Source organism: Meleagris gallopavo, chromosome 1 (assembly GCF_905368555.1).
Source record: "Meleagris gallopavo chromosome 1, MGAL_WU_HG_1.1, whole genome shotgun sequence".
Classification (NCBI taxonomy): domain Eukaryota; kingdom Metazoa; phylum Chordata; class Aves; order Galliformes; family Phasianidae; genus Meleagris; species Meleagris gallopavo.
In genome coordinates this window covers 159,531,898-159,551,687 of record NC_139404.1, presented here as the reverse complement: position 1 = coordinate 159,551,687, position 19,790 = coordinate 159,531,898, and the positions used below count along the sequence as shown (strand labels likewise).

The window sequence follows — 19,790 nt, the reverse complement described above, 5'->3', positions numbered from 1 at the left end:
TTAGAGGAGTCTGTTTGCTGAAGGAGCTCTGTAGATGGTAGGTTCTATTTTGATAATCTTGTAAAAATAAATAAATAAATAAAATAAAATAAAATAAAAATATTTATTTCTCATTACCAAAAAATATATGATTTTACAGAAGGGAATTGTGTTCTTAAGAAACCTTAAACCACAAAAAGCAACCCCAAACTCCTCAATTCCAGAAAGTAATAGAACTCTTTTCCTTTTTTTTTCTTTTTCTTTATTTTTTTTTTTTTTTAACAAAACTCATCTGTCTGCATATTGCAAAGTTTAAATTTATATCTGATAGTGTCGGTGAAAAACGCAGCATCAGCCAAACAGCATGGAGCAGCTTCACTATAATACCAAGGGAAGAATAAAATCTTTATAGTTTTGAAAACAGTAAGAGCCTTGCTTTAGTATGTACGCAGTGGTTTTTGAAAAGAAGCAGAGCACTATGAAAGGGCGTACTTTATTCTTGAAATAGCTGTGCTAGCCAGAGAATTTCTCAAACCGGGGAAACAGACTTCATAAAAGGGAAATGTATTTATCATGCTTTCTAATTGTATTCAAAGATCAGGTAACTATAAATGACACTATCAAATTTGTCCTGGAAAGTTTTATCTTAGTGACCATTCAGATATGGTGCATTTGTTTGCTTTCTGATGATGGGTAGAGTCATTCTAATGAATGAGCAGTACTCTGTATGTTTGATCATGCATATGCAACATGAAATGGAGCAGAAGGGACAACATCTCGAAGCAAATCTGACCTTGCAGCAATGTTTATACTACAGTTTTTTTTACAAAAGAGTAAAATATATTCTGTCTGTAATCTGGCTGGATCCCAGTGTTTTATCAAATTAGAATTCTCCATGCAACTTGTCAGAGTTTTGTAGGAAGGGATTAGTAGATTTAAAGGTAGTGTTACAGAGATTAAGTCTATGGTCTAAGCTTCTTGAGTTCCAGAGATCTGCAGAGCTTATAGATACTGTACGAACTTAAAAAATTACGGATAATGGCAGTTCTTAATACAGGCTTTGTTAATTACAAGCACTACGGAGCAAAGGATTTTGTTCCCTTTTCCCCAGAATTTATTTATTTTTTAATCCAAACATCACAGAAAATCAGAACAGTCAGGCTTTAACACATCTTTTACAACTTAAGGAAAATGAAAGAATAAACAAAAATATGAAAGTAAAGAGGAACATTGTGAGGCTAGCTTTTTTTCTGATGCACAGATGGAACGATTTTCTTAGTCTCAGAGTAACGGAAACTATGACATACAACACTCAGAAGCTAGTCACAGTCAGAAATAGCTTTTATTGAGCAAAACTCCTTACATCTGGCAAAGAAAAAATCTTGTATTTTCCAATTGATCTCTAAAATTTTCAAGTCATTTTTTGCCTCACTGTAGAAAAAAAAGAAGTGCTAAGTGCCTTATTATGTTTATTTATTTATTTAACTTCAGTTATATACATATCCTCTTTCTCTCCTTTCACATTTATTAACCTAAAATTAAACATTTTATAGAAGTGCAGCTGTGACAACATATATTCCTTTAAAGACAAATGCTGAACTCAGATGTGCATATGAAACTCATTGAATGAGTACAATCTCCTCTGACATTCACAGCCACAGGCAGTCGGCCCTTGCTTCCAATTCTTTCACCACCATGGATCAGAGAAAAAAAACATGTGGGATTAGCCCACATTCTGCGTGTCATTATATGAACTGACATACTAGAATGATGCCAGGAATAAACTTGGTTGATTTTTTCAGTTCAAGAAGATGTCTTCTGCTATTATAATTTAAGCAAGCTTAGAAATGCATTTTGAAGTGAAATATATACTACTTATTCTTCAAGACATCTTCTGCTCTCTGATCTTTTGCTTTGAAGTCATCCTTAGTTGAAGATTTTCAAATAGATATTTATTTCCATGAGTTGTATACCTTCCCAATATAAGCACTTTGGATTAGGTTGCCTTCTTCACTCAAAACAGAGAATTCGCATAATTGGATCCTGACAATTTCCTGAATCTTGCTGGCCCACCATAATAAATATAATAATTTTTACAATTCTTATTGAAGCAGAAGAGAATTATAATTTTTCATTGTAAACTGTTGGGGTAGGTGGAGGCATCCAAATACTCTTGTGTAAATTAAGTCAATATTGAAGTTTAGGTGAACAGTAGAGGTTTTTTTTTTCGATTTCAGACACACAGTCTACTTTATAATCTCCACTAAATTATTAAGAACTGTGGTGGCTATCTCGCTATTATACTGCTTAGTGAAGCAGGTATGACATTGCAATGTAAACGAATAGAACTTTACTTAAAGTAGATATATTAAAGACATAGAAGTTGATTCAAAGCACTGTGTTGTTTTTTTTCTTCCTTAAGTTATCAGGAACTAGTTTTCAACATGCCAAATGTGTACATTGGATTTCAGAGAAGAAAAAAAAAATCAGTTTAAAAAAATGTCAATTTAAGCACTAAGTGCTTTTTATGTTTTTTTTTTTCTTTTTTTTTTTTCTCCCAGTTATCAGTTCTTCTGTTATGATAATTTCGCAGTGCAAATTGTCTAGAAGGTACAATTTTCCTCCACCTTTTTCTTCCTTCAGCCTTACACACTTTAAATAGCTGAGTTTCTATCTGCCTCCTTATTTTTACTAGGCTAACATTAGTGACTGAGGTTAATGTTATTTAAAATTACATATATTTCATATTGCATTTTAAATCTTTTTTGTCCTTTTCTTCATTTTTCAGAGATCAGAATCGTGCATATTTCAAAACCTAAATTTAAGCTTTTGATGATACTTCACAAATCCACAAAAACTTACCTCTGCTGGCCAAGAGATTCACAAGTACCCATGCTACTGAAAGGAGAAAGAGAAGACTCAGTGTTAAAAAGATTATCTTTTGGTACTTCATATATTTCAAACAAAGATTAAAATGTTTCATATTCCTAAACATATGAAATAAGTAAACAAAGACTAGTCATCATATTGAGTGAAATTCATTACATTTCACATTTACAATATCTGGTATTTATCCTATTTTCCTTCTGTTGCACAAACCATTAAGATGTATTTGGTTCTCATTTTCCAATGTGCCTACAAATATGCATCTGAAAAAATCTTAACATTTTTATTTTAAATGAAAAGAGATATTTTCAGATACATTTATATGCCTAGAAGCTGAAATGATGACTAACTTCAAAGCTATGAACAACCTCTTGATAAAAACAGAGCAACTTACAATGCAGTTAGCAACTGTTCAATTTCGAATGTACTGTCCAAAATACATATAATCTAACATTCAGGTTGCACTGCTGTCTCCAGCGCAGTAGAACTGTGCAGTAGGTAAATGACAGAGCCAGAACAAGCTGTACAACTTGCTGTATTTATAAAATCTAATGTCCACATTGTTATTCTGTCCTGGCTAACCAGGGATATCCTGGCAGACTGGAGACTGGCAAATGTGATGCCCATCTTCAAAAAGGGCAGGAAAGATGATCCTGGTAGCTACAGACCTATCAGTCTCACCTCGTGCCTGAGAAGGTTATGGAATGGATAATCTCGGGAGCCATCATGGACCAGTTAAAGGTCAACCAGGGGATCAGGCCCAGTCAGCATGGGTTTATAAATGGTAGATCCAGTTTGACAAACCTGATTTCATTCTATGACAAGGTGACCTGCCTAGTGGATGAAGGTAAGGCTGTCGATGTGGTCTACCTGGACTTCAATAAAGCCTTTGACACTGTTCCACACAACATTCTTGTGGAGAAGCTAGCTGCCCACGGTTTGGATGGGTGTACTCTCTGGTGGATGAAACACTGGCTGGATGGCTGTGCCCAAAGAACTGTGGTCAATGGAGTTAAATCCAGTTGGCAGCTGGTTCACAAGCAGTGTCCCCCAGGGATCAGTACTGGGGCTGCTTTTATTTAACATCTTTATTATTGATCTTGTTGAGGGGATTGTGTGCACCCTCAGAAAGTTTGCAGACTTTGGGAGGGAGCGTTGATCTGAGGGGAGAAAGGCAGAATCACAGAATGGCCAGGGTTGGAAGAGACCGCAAAGATCATGAAGCTCCAACCCTCCTGCCACATGCAGGGCCACCAACCTTCCCATTTAATACTAGACCAGGCTGCCCAGGGCCCCATCTAATCTGGCCTTGAACACCTCCAGGGATGGGTATCCACAACCTCTCTGGGCAGCCTGTTCCAGCACCTTACCACTCCCATAGTAAAGACCTTCTCCCTGACATACAACCTAAATCTTCCCTCCCTCAACTTAAAACCATTGCCCCTTGTCCTGCTGTTATCTACCCTTTCAGAGAGTTGATTCCCCTCCTGTTTGTAGGCTCTCTTTAGGTACTGAAAGGCTGCAATGAGGTCATCCTGGAGCTTTCTTTACTCCAGGCTGAACAAGCCCAGCTCCCTCAGCCTGTCTTCATAGGGGAGGTGCTCCAGTCCCCTGATCATCTTTGCGGCCCTCCTCTGGACCCTCTCCAACAGCTCTCTGTCTTTCTTGTACTGAGGGCTCCAGACCTGGACACAGTACTCCAGATGGGGCCTCACAAGAGCAGAGTAGAGGGGGACAATCACCTCCCTGTCCCTGCTGGCCACCCCTTTTCTGATGGAGCCCAGGATACCATTTGCTTCCCAAGCTGCAAAAGCACATTGCCGGCTTATGTTAAGCTTTTCATCCATCAAGACCCCAGGTCCTTCTGCGCACAGCTGCTCTCGAGGACCGCTCCAGTCTGTATAGATGCCTGGGATTCCTCTGGCCCAAGTGCAAAACCTTGCACTTTGCTGTGTTTAACCTCATCAGGTTCACCCAGGCCCATCTTTCCAGCCTGTTGAGGTCTCTCTGAATGGCATCCCTTCCTTCCACTGTGTCAACCGCACCACTCAGTTTGGTGTCGTCAGCAAACTTGCTGAGGGTGCACTCGATTCTGTCATCGATGTCATTGATAAAGATGTTAAAGAGCACTGGTCCCAAGACAGACCCCTGGGGGATGCTGCTCGTTACTGGTCTCAACCTGGACATAGAACCATTGATCACCATCCTCTGTCTGTGGCCTTTCAACCAATTTCTTATCCATTGAGTGGTCCACCCATCAAATCCACATCCCTCCAATTTGGACATAAGGATGCGGTGGGGAACCATGTCAAAGGCCTTGCTCATTCCCAGTAAATTACATTGGTCGCCTTTCCTTTGTCCACCAATGCTGTCACTCCATCATAGAAGGCCACCAGATTGCATGAAGCATGACTTTCCCTTGGTGAAGCCGTGCTGGCTGTCCGAGATCACATGCCTATTCCTCATGTGATCAAGCATGTTGTCCAGGAGGATCTGTTCCATGGTCTTCCCAGGCAGAGAGGTGAGACTCACTGGTCTGTAGTTCCCCAGGTCGTCCTTGCTCACTTTCTTGTAAATGGGAGTGACGTGACCCTTCCTTCAGTCATCTGGGACCTCACCTGACAGCCACAACTTTTCAAATATGATGGAGAGTGGCTCATCAACCACCTCAGCCAGCTCCTTCAGAACCCTGGGATGCATGCCATCCGACCCCATAGACTTGTACACATTCATCTCATGAGGCAGTCTTGGACTTGCTCTGCCCTCACAGTGTGGGGAAGATTTACCACCCTGATCCCCACCTAGAGGTTTAGGGATGCAGGGCTCAGGGACATGAGAAATACTGGAATCCTGGCCACTAGTAAAGACCAAGGCAAAGAACTCATTCAGTACTTCAGCCTTCCCTACATCCGTTGAAGCCAGTTCTACTTTTACATTTACCAAAGGAGGTACACTCGCTTTGACAGGCCAGTGTGCCTGTAGAATGTCTTCCTATTGTTCTTCACGTCCCTCACCAAGTTCAGTTCTGCATGCGCCTTGGCTTTCCTGATCCCACGTCTGCAAGTCCGGACGGCATCCCTGTATTCTTCCCAGGTGACACGCCCTTGTTTCCAGAACTTGTACGCACCTTTCTTCACCCTCAGCGAAGAAAGCCCAGAGGTCCTTGCTGAGCTGTGCCGATTTCCTACCTCCTCTGCCCGCTTTCTTATTGAGAGGGACAGAGAGCTCTTGTGCTCTCAGGAAGGCATCCTTGAAGAGTAGCCAGCTCTCCTCAACATCTTTGTTGTTAAAGACAGCATCCCAGGGTATCTTGGCCAACAGTCCATTGAACTGCTTAAAGTTCACTCTTCCAAAGTTCAGGGTCCTGACGCCACTCTTTGCCAGGCCCACATCCCTCGAGATCACGAACTTGACCAGGGCGTGGTCACTGCAGCCCAGGCTGACTCCAACCTTATTGCCTTTAATGATCTCTTCCACACTGGTGAGCAGCAGGTCCAGCAATGCTTCACCTCTGGTTGGTCTGTCCAATACCTGGACCAGAAAGTTATCATCAGTGCATTCCAGTAGTCTCCTGAACCTCTTGCAGCTCGCCATGTGGTCTTTCCAACAGATATCCGGATGGTTGAAGTCCCCCATCAAGATGAGAACCCATGAGTACGATGCTTCCCGCATCTGAAGCAAGAAAGCTTCATCAGCAGTCTCCCCTTGATCAGCTTGCCTGTAGTATATGCCTATCACCAGGTGGCCTTTGTTAGTCCTGTCCCTAATTCTAACCCACAGCCTCTCAACCTCTTCCTGACTGTTTCTCAGAGGGAGCTCCTCACAGTCTATCCACTCTTTGACATAGAGGGCAACTCCCCAACACTTTCTACCTTGCCTATCCCTTCTAAAGAGCTGATAGCCCTCAATGGTGGTATTCCAGTTATGGGAATCATTCCGCCATGTTTCCATGATAGCAACAAGATCATAACTTTCCAAGCACATCACGGTTTCCAACTCGTCCTGCTTACTTCCCAGGTGGTGTGCATTGGTATAAAAGCGCTTCAGCTGGGCTTTCCGTTTCACCGCCTTTATAGAGGATCTGGGATCCCCTAGAACAGCAGCATCCCCAGCATCTCCCTGCCCTAGTCCGTCCCTTTGTACTCCACCGTCTTTGCCCATCAAGTTTGGTACGAGCCCTCGAACGGCCCACTCAACCCCACTGGCCCTCGTTTTTGTCCCCTTCCCCCTTCATACCTAGTTTAAAGACCTTTCAATGGGTCCTGCCAGTTCCCCAGCTAAGATCGTCTTATCCTGCAGAGACAGGCTACTTCCATCTGCACCCATCGTGCCAGGTGCCTAGTAAATTGCCCCATGGTCAAAAAAAAAAAAAAAAAAAAAAAAAAAAAAAAAAAAAAAAAAAATTCCTGTGTTTGCACCAACTTCTAAGCCATTTATTTACGAGATGTGTTTTTTGGATTCTGCCTTGCCACTGAAGGTATAGAAGAAAACACCACCTGCACACCTGCTCCATCAACTACCCGCACCAGTCCCTTGAAGTCTTTCTTGACAGTCCTGAGGCTTTTCTCAGCAACTTCGTTACTGCCAGCCTAAACTATCAGAAGGGTGAATCAGTCCAGGAAGTTTCCTAGAAATGTCCCTGACCTGTGCCCCAGGGAGGCAGCATACCTCCCTACTGGTAGGGTCAGGCTGACATATAGGGCCTTCCGTTCCTCTCAGCAGGGAATCGCCTACGACAACCACCCTCTGTTCTTCCGGGTGGAGGCACTCTTGAGGCGTGGCGTCAACCACTTCACTCAAGGCAAACTCAGGGGTGGACCTCCCTCCACACCCTCACTCACCTCTCCCTAGATTTCTAGGGTCTCAAACCTATTGCACAGAGGCATCTGGGAAGCCAAGGATGGTCGGGATGGGGGATACCAACTTCGCTGAGCCGGTATCCATTTCCACTCCTCCTCCTTTCTCAAATTGTTGCTGGGGGAGGAGAGGACAGGGGGCTCACTGCTGCACCATCTGCCAATCAATCTCCCTCTCACATTCCTTTATGGTCCTCAGCCTCTCCACCTCCTCCTTCAGGTCAACCACAAGGCTGAGTAAGACATTTAGCCGGTCACATCTTATACAAGTGCTGCCTCCATCACGTGGCATTACGAAGGCCAGGCTCTGGCACTCATCACAGTCAGTGACCTGTGTACTAGCGTCTTGTGTTGGGGCCTCAGTCTGAGTCTTCACACTTGTCTTAGCATCAGCTATCCTTTCTTGCATCCACAGGACTTCAGTCTGGGTCTCCACATCCTTTTTGGCTGCAGTCTTCCTTCTGTGCAAGCATAGGACTTCTGTCTGAGTCTCCACAATTTTTATCGCAGTAGCCTTCTGCCGGGGTGCAGCCACTGCAAACCAGCAGGCACACTAACACTACTAGATAGCCTTAATGGGGTGTGACTGATCAGCCCCGCCCTGCTGCCGGTAGTGCTTGCTCTGCCCTCACCCGGTTGCTGGGTCGTTAACAGGAGCCTGCGCACTTATCACTCACTTGACAATGATAACAACTCTCCTTGCTGTGTAGTCCCCGTGTATGGCTGGCTTACAGTTTCTCCTCGTTAAAACAGCCCAGGTGATTCTCACACCCCGACTCCTCCTGTCCCTCTCACTACCCTCCCGGAGGCTTTTTCTAGGCGAGGGTGTGATGCAGAGCCGTTGCCCTGGAAACGCCCATGCCGCATCAGCTGCTCTCGCAAGAACTGCCCGGCCGAGAGCTGCCCGGCCACTCTGTTCTCTCAGGGATCCCTGAATGAGGGAACTGACTGAAACCCCCCTGTACCTCGTGGTCAGTCACTGCGGTTCTGGCTGGAACAGCTTCGAAGCAGCTAACCTCGGCGATCAAGCACTACACTTGGGCACTACAGAGGAACCTGGATAGACTGGATCAATGGGCTGAAGTCAACTGTATGAGTTTTAATAGGGCCAAGTGCCGAGTGACAACAACAATCCCAGGCAACCCTACAGGCTTGGGGAGGAGTAGTTGAAAGCTGCCTGATGGAAAGGGACCTTGGTGTACTGGTGCACAGCCAGTTGAATATGAGCCAGCAGTGCGCCCGGGTGACCAAGAAGGCCAATGGCATCCTGGCTTGTATCAGGAATGGTGTGGTGAGCAGGACTAGGGAAGTCATCCTGCCCCTGTACTCGGCACAGGTGAGGCCTCACCTTGAGTACTGCGTTCAGTTTTGGGCACCTCAGTACAGAAAGGACATTGAGGTGCTGGAGCAGGTCCAAAGAAGGGCAGCAAGGCTTGTGAAAGACCTGGAGAATATGCCCTATCAGGAGACACTGAAGGAACTGGGGCACTTTAGTCTGGGAAAAAGGAGACTGAGGGGAGACCTTATTGCTATTTTTCAATACCTTAAATGTACTTACAGTGAGAGCAGGGCTGGTCTCTTCTCACTGGTGACAGGTGACAGGATGAGGGGAAATGGCCTCAAGTTGTGCCACAGTAAGTTTAGGTTGGATATCAGGAAGCACTTATTTACAGAAAGGGTTGTTAAGCACTGGAATAGGCTCCTGAGGGAGATGGTTGAGTCACCATTTGGATGTGGTGCTCAGGAGAGTCAGGGTAGTATGGTTAGTTTGTGGTTGTACTCAATGATCTACAAGGTCTTTTCCATCCTGAGCAATTCTGTGATACTATGATTGTATGATCCTAAACTTCAGTCTTCCTGGATGGGGAATCTGATGGAATTGCCAGAGGTGTTTTACATCCTTTGTTTTGTTAGAAAAATAGAATTCTCCTTAAGAAGCCTTTGATTTCTGAAGAGGTCTAGAAATCAAGTTGCACTTGCATGACTGTCCTGTTTTTCACAGCTTGTTCTTTTTGCTTGGCCTTATATAATTTCCATCATTTTTCTCTACTTCACAGACAATTCTCTTGGGATAAATGAAGTTCTGCACAGAGATTCTTTACATCCTGCTTGCTGTGTGAACTGTATTTCCTGTCTGTAAACTGGTGCTGGAAATTACTCATGCACAAGAGATTAGAGCAGAAGATTCACAAGTTTCACCTGCAGACAATGTCAGGTGATACTTAGCCAACTGGGAGGCAATTGAAAACTGATAGTCGGAGAAAAATGAAGATCTTCAGAAGCTAGCTCTGAATGCACATCACATAAACATTTAGAGTTTCCTAGTCTGGGACAGTTCAGTTTAATTATCCTCTTTCTGCCGCACAGTCAGTGCATGCAATGGAAAGAGGGAGTACCTAATGATTTTGAAATACTCCTCTGTATTGCAGCTTATTCTGATAAAGTATAACTGGAATAGTCATAATTATTTTTCAATTTCAAGTACAGCTTAGAAGAAAAAAATTGTATAGAATGGTAAGCAGTAATTTCAATGTTTATTTCCTTGAGAGGACTCCATGGAATCAGAAAGTTGTGGATTGGAAGGGACCCTAAATATCTTCTAGTTCCCATCTCCTGCTGTAGGCAGGGTTGCCACCCACTAGATCAGGCTACTCAGATCCCATCCAAACTCAGACACTTTTAAGAATAGGACATCCACAACTTCTCTGGGCAACCTCTTCCAGTGCCTCACCACCCTCTGAGTAAAAAATGTCACCCTAGCACTTAATCTAAATCTCCTCACTTTTAGGTTAAAACCATTCCTTCTTGTCCTATCACTATACTCTTGTATAAAAAGAATCAGTCTTCCCTGATTCTAAGCTGTTTTTAATAAATGGAGTGCCACAATGAGTTTTCTCTGGAGCCTTCTTTTCTCCAAGCTGAAGAAGCCCATCTCCCTCAGCATGTTTTCGTAGGAGTGGTGGGTGCTACAGCCCTTTGGTTATCTTTGTGGCCCTTTCTGGACCTGCTCCAGCAGCTTTACATCTTTCTTCATCTAGGAGTCCCAGGTCTGGACACAGTTCTCCAGATGGGGCCTCATGGCGACAGAGTGGAGAGATTCAGTCAATCCCTCTCCCAGCTGGCTACCTCTTTTGATACAGCCCAGGATACCATTGGCTTTGGGCTGCAAGCACACACTACTGGTTCATGTGCAGCTTTGGGATCCACCACGATCTCCATGGTTTTCTCCACAAGACTCTCAATGAATTCTCCTGTGTTGATACACATAGCTGGGATTGTTGATACCCAAGTACAATACATCTCGCTTGGATTTATTGAACCTCATTAGGTCCTCATGGGCTACTTTTCAAGCTTTTACAGGTCTCTTTGGATGGCACCCCTTTCTTCCATTGTATTAACTGCACCACTCATCTTAGTGTCATTGGCAATCTTGCTGAGAGTACACTCTATCCCACCATCCAGATCATTGATAAAGATGTTGAAGAGAAGGGCTTATACTCTTTGATACATTAAACAGAATGAATAAATCTTTGAAAAATTATTATCAAGTGTGACAAACACGCTCAAGATCAAAAATTTCCAATCAGGTCAAGATGTCTGTGAAGGGCATTTTATTCATTATTGTAATAATGGGTGCACACCCCCTGCTGACAAGGGAGAAATTGCACAACTAGCCAGTGGTGTGGCCTTTCTGTCCAAGACAGATTCCAGCCTCTACATCTCCCATCACTCCTCACTATCTCACATTCATAATTTTTATGCGGCTCAATAGCTGAATGTGATGCTATCATAGAATGGCTTGGGTTGGAAGTGACCCCAAGGATCATCAAAATCCAACTCCCCTGCCACAGGCAGGGCCACCAACCTCTAGATCTGGTACTAGATCAGGTTGCCCAGGGCCCCAGTCAATCTAGACTTGAACACCTCCAGGAACAGAGCATCCACAACCTCTCTGGGCAGTCTGTTTCAGCACTTCATCACTCTTTCTGTGAAGAACTTCCCCCTGACATCCATTCTAAACCTTTGCTCCTTGAGGTTAAAACCACTCCCCCTTGTCCTATAACTATCTACCCTTGTAAGAAGGCAATTCTCATCCTGTTTATAGATCTCTTTTAAATACTGGAAGGCTGCAATGAGGTCCCCTCACACCCTTCTCTTCTTTAGGCTGAAGAAGTCCAGCTCTTGTCTTGAAGATATTTCTAGATCTATCTGCTTCCGTCACAGGGGGACAGCAGGCCCACACGCCTACCAACACCCAAAAAATGGGAGGGGTGGGTTTTTGACAGTTTGTGGGCTAGTTCTATGACTAATGGGGCAGGGGATGCACAGACCCACACCCCAAGAAAGGGGAAAGGGGAAAAGGGGAAGGGTATGGAGATGGGAGATGGGCCTAAAAACAAAACAGTGGCAATGATATGAGGAGGAAAGTTAATTTACCAAATACGATATTGGAATGCAAGATAACGCAATATAATACAATATAATTGGAATTGAGGCTAACAAATCAGCGAGAGGGAGAGAAAGAGTGTCCAGAACCGAAGGCCTTACTCTAAAGCTGAAGGAGAAAATGGCTGGGGAACAGGCACTGTGAGAGAGCAGCAAAAAAAGAGAGCAGTCTCATGACTTGTGAGCAGTTTTATCTTTCCCTCCAAACGCAAAGTCCCCTGGCATATGAAGTTCTTCTCTTCTGAGGACCAGTTATCAGGAAAATTGGAAGTGCACAGAACTGGAGCATTAACTATTCAACTCCCAGTGCTTTACATAATGTTACAATGTGGAATACCAATAACAAAAAAAACACCATGGCACCCCCTCAGCCTGTCTTCATAGGGGAAGTGCTCCAGCCCTCTGATTGTCCTCATGACCCTCCTCTGGACCCTCTCCAAAATCTCCACATCTTGCCTGTATTGGGGTCCCCAGACCTGGATGCCCCCAGATGGGGCCTCACAAAGGCAGAGTAGAATAGTTCAATGGTGTTAGTTCTAGGTTGAAATCAGGTGGCTTCTAATTGGAACCAGTTGCAAAGTTCCTGATTTTTTTGATTAAAATTCCTTGGAAAACAGATGAATAATAGATAATTATCTAGAGAAGTTTTTTGAATTTTATTAAAACTAAAATGACACATTTAGTCATGAATTTTTCATGTTTTTCTTGAGTGTCATCTATTACTAGAAAGCATTCATGAAGTGTACTACTTTGAGAATAGTCTTAGCTTAAATAAAATAGTCTTGTGCTGTTCAAAAATTTATTTTTATGCAGAAACAACCTTCTTTTGGGGGTTGAAATGGACCAAGATGGCAAAATACAAAAAGTCTCACTTCAGTTGTTTGATTAGTTTTTCCTAAGATTGAATCTTTAACAAGTCTAAATAGGTTTTCCAGATATATTAATTTGGTGTGGACTTGCCACACTCTTAAAAGAAAATAAATAACAGAACTTTAATCTGCAGTCTTTTTGTTGCAAGTTTTGTTATAGCTCTTTTCCTGTGGAAAGTATTATCCCTAGTAATAGCAGAAATTACAGCAGAGGCCAATCTGAGATATTTTTTCGTGCTCCTGAAACTAAGCTTAGCTTAATGAATCAAAATAACCTATGAAGACTGAAAAAAAATAGGAGTGTGCATTTGAGAGACTGGTGGCTTTTTGCCTTGCCCACTGCTTTATGACTTGTTCATTTTCCTGACTTATGCTGTAGTTATGACTCAGTCACTGAGTTGGATTCACAGTAGAAGGAATAATAGAAATCACTATCATGTAAAAGAATAAATTAGTAAAATTCTCTATTATTGACAGTTTTCTGCAAATTTATCCCTTTAGTCAGATCACAAGAGTTTTTATTTCTTTTCGAATTTTAAACTGAGAACAACAAAAGTAAAAATCTCAAAATAAAAACAACATAAAACAAAAAAAACCACACCACCGCCATCATCACCAGCAACAACAATAACAAAAAACACCCACAATCTTCCCCCTCCAAATCCTTTCAAAGGTAACACGTTCTATAATTTCTTATTGTCAATTTCTAAATTCAGACTTTAAAGTTGACTACTCTCTTGATACTGCATCTCTGTGACACACGTAAGAGCTGATAATTCCTCTGCAAGTATTGGAATAGGCCTTAAGCTGTTGAGACAAAATATGAAGTTAATGGATTATTCTACACTCCAGTAAAAGAATAGTCTCAGAGAAGCCAAGAATACCTGCCTGCTTCACATTTGTTTGGCTCCTTACCAACTTTGCAAACTATCTGTCTGAAATAAGCATCTGGGCATGATGTCTAAGCATGTCTTTTAGACATAAAACTGTGGGTGAAATTCATTTTGAGATTAAATGTTTCATTCAATTATCTAAACATAGGTGTCTGGTCTGTTTTGTTAACCTTCACTAACTAGGCTGAGCGATATGACAAAGTGTGTATGGAAAATCTGCATCTTTTTGGATTTGTAGTTAGGCTGGAAGAGCACTGCAGTACTTAAAAGGATAGCAAGTGATTATTTTTATAGGTCGCTGAAATTAGCTTAGTACATCAAAGTTTGTTTCCAGAATGTGGTTGCTTATGATAGCTAAACATGAGATCTCTCAGTACAGTTAATGAACAGTTAGTCAATATCCTCATTGGATCTTAGAATGATTAAACAGAGATCAGTGATAAATGGAGCTGATTTGCCTAAACATGGACCCTTGAAATATCATTGTTTTATCTTGCGTGGTACCCAGAACCTGATTCAGAAAATGATGGCCCCCTATATAAACTGTTCTGAATTTTCCAATGGTAGCGGAAGTCTTAGATACTCAAGGAGATCTCAAATAGTACTAGAATTCTATGCTTAGACATAAGTATAATTCTGTTGAGTATTATTTATCACCTGAAATACTGTCTAAGCTCCTATTACATTTTGGAGAAAAGACAGAGATTATAATTCAGAGCATGTGTTTAAAATTGCATTTGATGCTGAAGGTTAAGCACTTGAATTCCACTGCTTTCCTATATGTAGACATCTAGATTTAGATACCATGATTACTATTGGAAAACAAGTCTAGTTTCACAGTGATCTTTGGAACAATTTTCCCCTAAATATTGTAAGCATAATGTCATTGGAGGATTTTTTTGATTAGTAAAACTACAAGGCTACTTTTTACTTCTCCTCTTAGTATTTCTACAGACGTCTTTATAAAGTAAGTACTTAATTTATATGAAATAATATATATATCAATAATTTTACTAAAAAAAAAAAAAAAAAAAGGATCGTCTTATTCCAATGTAGAATAATTTTGATGCTACTGCAAATATTTAGAACAATTAGAATGGCCGTAGTGTTTCCAGCTCCTGTGACTTACCACAAGTGTCATTGTATATGTCATGGTGAATCCTTCTTTGTTTTTTGACTCAAAGCTTGCTTCCTGAGGTATTTCTTGTGGTAAGACTCTGATTGATTTGTTGAGGAGCCAAATGATGGGTGCTACCGTGTGACAACTGACATCACTTTGGGAACATTTGAAAGCCCCTTCCTCCAGAACTGCTTGTCTCCAGAAGAGAGTGCTCAGGAGTGTTTACTGGCAGAAGATCTGGCCTGTGACTAAATAGCTCCAGCTAGGTATGGGAAAATTGAGGAATGATACCATCGTGCCCTGTGAAAAACAGGATGCAGATGGGATCCCTGCTCCCTCTTATCTGCTGGCAAGGCCCGGAAGGTGGGAACAAAGGAGTTTCTGCTGAGATCCCAGAGCCAGAAGCTGCCACTCCAAGGAGAGGTGACTCAACCACTTTGGATTTGAGCTGTCACTGCAAAGACAGCTGACTCGACCACTTTGAAAGCACTGAAAAGGGGCCATCATTGCCATGGTCACCGCTGTGGTTGTTGCCGTCGCCATCGTCAACAGAACAACAATGCCCAACGGCCCACCACTACTGAAGATCAATGACTGAACTACCAGCCACGCTGGTGGTGACTATCTCTCTCTTGCTTCCTATAAAGACTCCTTGCTTCTTCTTTTCTATCTTTTCTATTGCCCTCCTTCCCTTCCCCATTACCCTAATTCATAATAATGTCTGTCCTCCCTTTCCCCATCTCCCTAATTAAGATTTATAATAAACTGGTCGGACCAACATTTGAACCATTGTTTCTTAATCTCACGCTGGGTATACAGATATTAAAAGAACCTCCTCTCCCTCGTATAAATCAGAGCGAGACACATGGGATTTAAGTTTAGATTCTGATATCTAACTTCAGCTAACTACAATGTTAATTAACTTATCAGATAGGTGTTTAATGTGATTTAAGTGATAGAATACCTAATGAAAATACGAAAGATAATTCAATGCTTATCCAAAAACATGAAATGCATATTGAAAGGCTGTAGAATATTTCTACTAATATCCCATTGAGAAAGGGTGTGGTGTTCTCTATCCCTTGCATAATCTATCACAGGCCTCCAGTTAGTTTTTAAACTAAACTCAGACTGCTATAGGTACATGAAAAGCCAACCACAGACTACATCATTAGTCTCCACGATAAGCAACTGAGGGAGAAGTTATTCAACATTCATTCTTATGGGATTCACCTTCAGATTATGATGGACTGTAAGGACCTTGTTCTCAATTCTGAGATAAATACAAGAAATTTCACAAATGTTTTGGAGTATAAGTGGATTCTTTTTCCTGTAATACTTCCAAGCAATAAAAAGCAGAAAGAAGAGCTTCCTCCAGCAAAATGCACTTTTTTTTCTGTTTTAAACTTCTTCTGACGAGACGTTTTAGATCTTCCCTAGATTTGGAAAGAGTTCTTCTTTTCAGAAAGCCAAAAGTCTTGCTTTTCTTCCAAAACACATATTGATGAACGTGCCTGAATGTTCTCAGCTTGAGCAAGTTCTCTAAAGTAGATCAAGGGATAAACTTACTTCATTTTTCCTGTAAGGAAACAAAGTTTTCTTTCCCAAGCTACTCAATGATCAGTCACAAAACGGGATTTTTCTTTTTTGAATTCTTTGCTCTTGAGCTATACCACTGCTAAAATTACAGTTTGTTAAGATGAGGGAAAGAGTATTTGTATTTCTGGGAGAAAATATAATATATTCATATTTTGTTGCTTTTTTTTCCCTTACCCAACTTATTTCCAAAGAGGTTTTCTCAGACCACAGAATATAGTGTTCATTTCTCTGTTCAGTGAATTCTTCTTCCCAGACTTTCATATACCTTGGACCCTCATGCAGCCATCATTGGAGGTACACCTCAAAGACACACCCTGTAGAAGAGAATTCAAGAAGAGAAAGGGACATCGAGATCTGAGGTTGACGTTCACTTTCATTTCAGCATAATTTGAAGCTCCAATGATGATACTAAGTTTAAATTCTCCATCATTTTCCAGTACACTGCTCCCAAATTTGTTTAGCTAATATTTTGTGAAAGCTGTAGTGAGCAGAATCAAATTTTAAGGTGTAGTGAGTGTTTGGGGCAAGCTGCAGTCAGCTTATAGGTTCTGAGAAATTTTTCTTTCATTTTGCCAGAGTTCATTGGCATACAAAAAAGTGGACTGATGCTTTAACCTCGATTATGAAATGATTTTCTTTTGTAACTGCTTTTCTCCATCACTTAGATAGAAGCTATTGATGCACCCTCAGTAAGTTTGCAGACGACACCAAGTTGGGAGGGAATGTTAATCTGCCTGAGGGGAGGAAGGCACTACAGAGGGACCCGGATAGACTGGATCAATGGTCCAAGGTTAACTGTATGAGTATCAATAGATCCAAGTTTCGGGTCCTGCATTTTGGTGACAACAACCCCAGGCAACCCTACAGGCTTGGGGAGGAGTGGTTGAAAGCTGCCTGATGGAAAGGGACCTTGGTGTACTGGTGGACAGTCAGTTGAGTATGAGCCAGCAGTGCGCCCGGGTGGCCAAGAAGGCCAATGGCGTCCTGGCTTGTATCAGGAATGGTGTGGTGAGCAGGACTAGGGAAGTCATCCTGCCCCTGTACTCGGCACAGGTGAGGCCTCACCTTGAGTACTGCGTTCAGTTTTGGGCACCTCAGTACAGAAAGGACATTGAGGTGCTGGAGCAGGTCCAAAGAAGGGCAGCAAGGCTTGTGAAAGACCTGGAGAATATGCCCTATCAGGAGACACTGAAGGAACTGGGGCACTTTAGTCTGGGAAAAAGGAGACTGAGGGGAGACCTTATTGCTATTTTTCAATACCTTAAATGTACTTACAGTGAGAGCAGGGCTGGTCTCTTCTCACTGGTGACAGGTGACAGGATGAGGGGAAATGGCCTCAAGTTGTGCCACAGTAAGTTTAGGTTGGATATCAGGAAGCACTTCTTTACAGAAAGGGTTGTTAAGCACTGGAATAGGCTCCTGAGGGAGATGGTTGAGTCACCATCCCCAAATGTGTTTAAAAACCATTTGGATGTGGTGCTCAGGAGAGTCAGGGTAGTATGGTTAGTTTGCGGTTGGACTTGATCTTTAAGGTCTTTTCCATCCTGAGCAATTCTACGATTCTATGATTCTATGAGGGTATATTGGTTTAAAGCCAATTTTGCTTCAGTTTGTGAAAGCAGAAAGAAAAAAGCAACAAGCTTCATTCACTCACAGCCATGCATGCTAACTTAATGAATTTAGCATCTTCATTCTTCTGTACTTAGCCTTTGGCATTAACATTTATACCTGCAAAAGTTATGATAATAATTTGCTAACTCTGAAAAATTGGGTTTAAAAACAGAATTAGATTTAGAATTTGGAGTATCTTGCAAAATCAATGCAGAGAATGTGAACGTTTTTTATAGTGCCTTTGTTCTAGAAAGATAGCATGCCTCCTACTCTTGAACTAGATCTTTTCCCAAGTAGGAATAATAAAAAATGCACAATATGTACTTTTATGCATCTGCTTCTTTCCTAGGGGCTGCAGACACAGTGCTGCAGTCAGCTGATGATATTCTCTCAATTGTTCCTGCACAGAAGGCGTATCAAATGTTGTTCACCAAAAATTGATATGGCTGATGCCAACATAATTGGGTGTTAGAAATTAAGGAAATTACTAATGTTTTAATTCTTATATTTACTGATGAAGGCAAACATAGTATTTGGCTTAACTATTTAAATCTGTCTTTCAAGTTTTTATTTATGAAGCTAAGTCATTTTGCCAAATCAGTAATATCATTCAGCTTTTTCCTTATCTATGTTCTCCATTCAGTAGCAAAATCCTCACACTAATCAGTTAAACTATCACAAACTTAATGTATGTAATGATGTATGTAGTTTTAACCAGATATAAGACTGTGACTGTAATTCAGTTTGAAGAAAGAATATGACATAAAGTAATGGTTTTTCTGATTACTGGGACTTGCTGGTTGAAGAATATGCACTCGTAAAGCTGATTCAATACAGTAAATTACTGTCCAGTATAGTTCAAAATTGGGGGAAAAAAAAAAAAAAAAAGTTAGCAACCAGTAATGGTTATTTAGTATAACAAATTTAGAGGTAAGTGTTGCAAATAAGAGGTTTTTTGTTTTTTTGTTTGTTTGTTTGTTTTTGTTTTGTTTTGTTTTGTTTTTACTTCCATGACAAACCATGTCCTTAACTAGATTTCAGTGAAGTGTGTTTCCCCCCTCAACGATGGGGAAAATAATCTTAATTAGGAGTTTTTATTTTATTCTATCTAGTCTGATTTCAGTGAAATAGAGAGTTTTAGGAAAGTTAATTTATGACATTTAACAAATATTTTAAATATGAAGGTAAAGATATTTGTTAGTGGGTTGATACTGTAACATGTAAAGAGGGATTCTACACATTACACTGTTTCATCCACTGTTTCTCAAAGTACGTCAAGTAATATAGAAATACTTAATGAAGACAGGTAGGCAGACCCCAGATTCAGAGGCAGTCAACATGTAGACTCCATAAAGAAAGTCACTAAGACTGAGAAAGAGAGATTAGATGGAGATAGAATCCAAATGAGTATGTGAAAATGCAGAATCTCAAGTGAAATCTTAGAAATGGGAAAAGCTGTGAAATCTATCCCTGACAACAAAGGAGAACATGTAGCTCCCCATTTAGGATGTAAGTTTCTGTAATACATGAG

At 41.5% G+C, this 19,790-nt stretch overlaps 1 non-coding gene across 1 annotated transcript; it reads right to left on the bottom strand.

The window, feature by feature from the left end:
* Positions 1–2,892: 2,892 nt before the first annotated feature.
* Positions 2,893–2,968, bottom strand: LOC146545750 (small nucleolar RNA SNORD36). The gene has a single exon (XR_014881298.1). It is a non-coding gene; the product is annotated as a small nucleolar RNA SNORD36 (small nucleolar RNA).
* Positions 2,969–19,790: the final 16,822 nt, after the last annotated feature.